General features: G+C 41.4%; 1 pseudogene; it reads left to right on the forward strand.

Moving 5' to 3' along the window:
* The first annotated feature begins 763 nt into the window (after positions 1 to 763).
* LOC115651511 lies at positions 764 to 2,286 on the forward strand (annotated as a pseudogene).
* Positions 2,287 to 3,140: the final 854 nt, after the last annotated feature.

Genomic DNA, 3,140 nt, shown 5'->3' on the forward strand with positions numbered 1-3,140 from the left:
AGCTCCTGCGCATATCTACTTACTATGCTATAATTGATACACTTGAAGCTCATATGAAGAGGAGAGGTGAAGTGTACAAAGAAGTATCAAGTAGATTTTCTTTTCTTTTCTAAATGATATGGACTTATCTGACAAACAATATTCACAAGGTTCCCAAAAGCTAGTTGACTCATACCCTGCTGACTTGAATATGGATCTCTGTGGAGAAATACGGTATAGTATTGTTTTTATTTTGAATTAAATGGAGGGGGGCACCATAATCTTTTCAGTGCTTAGGGCCTCTAAAGATCTTAATCTGGTCCTGGGTATGAGGCATTTTTTCCAGGGCCCCTCAGTTGGCTGGGGCCCTTTGGCCCGGGCCCCGTTGGCCTAGTGGCTAATCCACCACTGCTGACAGTGATAAGAGCTGCACATGTTTGAGATTTTTTAAAAAGGTGCAAAAATTATGAGATAGGGATGGCATTATGGGATGCAGAAAGTTGCATGCTAAGAACTTGACCCTTTGCTTCCAGTCCCTCCTGTGTTAGGTTTGTGTGCCCCAGAACACATTTTGAAAATTCTCCAAAAGGGATTGGACTGGAGGATGGTGCATGGTGCACTGAGATACCTACTCATGGTGCATTGCACTTTGCTTTGACATACATACTCTGGTGAGTATGTGACACGCTGATGCAAGCAGCCAAGTATGGATGATTAATTTGAGTTCATTCATTTGCTGAATGAAAAGAGAATTCAGTGAAATTACTTTACACTGATGGTGTATCGTCCTTTCTTGCATATATCTTCTCTTCCAGTTCCTAAGGAAGATTGACTGATGAGTCAAGTCTATCGCAAAGACATACTGAACTCCACCTGCCTGATGAACAACCTTTCTCATTCACAAAGCAAACTGAAACACAATGTTGCAAAACAGATCTTTGTGGAACATAACCACAAGTTCATCTACGGTGAGGTGCCCAAGGTGGGCTGCTCCAATTGGAAGAAAATCATTCTTCTCCTCACAATGAACCTGAGCAGAAAGGCTAATGAAGTGCAACAGGACCTCATCCGCCATACCCCACTGATAAAGAGGCTGAGTTCTTACCTTCTGACTACCAGAAGGAGTTGCTGACCAGTTACACCAAAGTGGTGATTACCAAAGATCCCCTGGAACGGTTGGTTTCAGCTTACAGAGACAAGCTTCTGCACTCTGAGCCATACTATAGTATCACTGTGGCAAATGAGATGAAGGCCATGTTCAGGAAAAACAAAAATTCAACTGAAAAGGTGACTTTCCAGAAGTTTAACTTTATTCTGACAAAAAAAACAAGAACATTTGGATATTCACTGGAAACCGACGTTTCTACTTTGTGATCCTTGCAACATTCACTATGACATCCTGGGGAAGTTTGAGACCTTGGAGCAAGATTCTGAACATGTTCTCAGGAACATTGGAGCCCCAGAGGATTTGCAGTACCCTAACTTTAAGACACATAGCTCAGAGAAACGTACTAATGATGATATCACCCTGGAATATCTCAGAAAGCTGAGCTCAGTTTTTATTCATACAATATCACATGAAGTTGTCTACAAAGATGATTATAGGTGGTTGATGGTAACTCCAGAACTGTTGGTGTTTTGTAGTTCATAAAGCTATTTGTTGTAGGCACTCATGTGATGCTGCATGGAATACGGGACATCATTAATTATATTACAAAATTGCAATGAATCTTACACCAGATATGCCATGTAAAGTATCAGTGGAAAAGGTATGATTTGCTAACTATAAGTTTGTTCTTATGTATGTATCATCTTTGTATCATGAATTATAAATATGTGGTTCATTGATATCTTAAACTTCTGCTGTGTATCTGGGTGACACCCCCAGATAGATTAGCATCAGCACTATCCAACCTCCTTGATAGCCCATCAAGGACAATCAGCTGTCCAGGGAATCCTTTGAGAGAAGCTGGGGGCTACATCTGAGTCAGCAGGACATGTCAGGATATGCCTATGGACAGGGGACTCCAAGTACTTTTCTATGCTCATGTGCTGTGAGCTTGTGTTTGGGACAAAAGATGTATAAGCCATGTGGAAGAGAATATAAAAAGGCAGCTGCATCGCCTCCATTTCATTTCAGTCATGCTTCTCACCTCTGGAGTAACTTCTCTACAAACTGAAGCTTTGAACAAAGGTCTGATAGACATATCCAAGCTTTGGATGTATTCTAGAGGGACAAATCAACAAACTGACTGAAGCTGCTAAGAACCTGATATATGGACACTGAAGCCATATGTATGTATCTGATTGCTTTGACCATCTAACAACTCTCTTCTTCTTTTCTTTTATAATAAACAGTTGGTTTTAGATACAAAATGATTATCTGGAAGCATGTTATTTTGGGTAATATCCAAACTAGTATTGATCTGGTAAGGCGGCTGGCCCTTGGGGGATCAGAAGAACATTTTGTATAGTGAAAAGGTCCAGAAAAGTGAAACTTAAAACTTAAAACTCTATTTGCTGATTGGGAGCCAGAGACTGGAATGCTGTCATAGTATAATTCCCAATTCTGAACCTTTAGTGTCCAAAATATGGGTACTAGCATGAATTCCCCTAAGCTTAATTACCAGCTTAGATCCTGTAGTGCTGCCACCAATCAGGACTTAGAGTGGAGTGCCTGATAAATTCTGGTCTCTCCCAAAACCTTCCCTGGGCACCCCCAACACCCAAATTCCTTGAGCCTTACAACAAAGGGGAATAAACCATTTTCCTTCCCCCTCTTCCCTTCCTCCCAGCTCCTTTCCGCCCTGGGTACGCTAGGAGATCACCGTGATTCAAACTCCTTGAATCACCACACGGAGAGGAATGATACCTTCCCCCCCTTCCTCTTTTCCCTTCACCCAGAGGCAATACAGATTCAAACTCCGTGAATCTAAAACAAAGAGGAAATTCACCTTTCCCTTCTCCCCACCAATTCCCTGGTGAGTACAGACTCAGTTCCCTTGAGCCTCAACAAGGGGGAAAAAATCAGACAGGTCTTAAAAGCAAAACTTTTAATAAAAGAAAAAAGAATAAAGAAAATCACTGTAAATTCAAGATGGAATATTACAGGGCCTGTCAGCTTCTAGAAACTGGACAAAAAGCCTCCTCCAGCAGAAATA

This window comes from Gopherus evgoodei, chromosome 4 (genome assembly GCF_007399415.2).
Source record: "Gopherus evgoodei ecotype Sinaloan lineage chromosome 4, rGopEvg1_v1.p, whole genome shotgun sequence".
In the NCBI taxonomy this organism is placed as follows: Eukaryota; Metazoa; Chordata; order Testudines; family Testudinidae; genus Gopherus; species Gopherus evgoodei.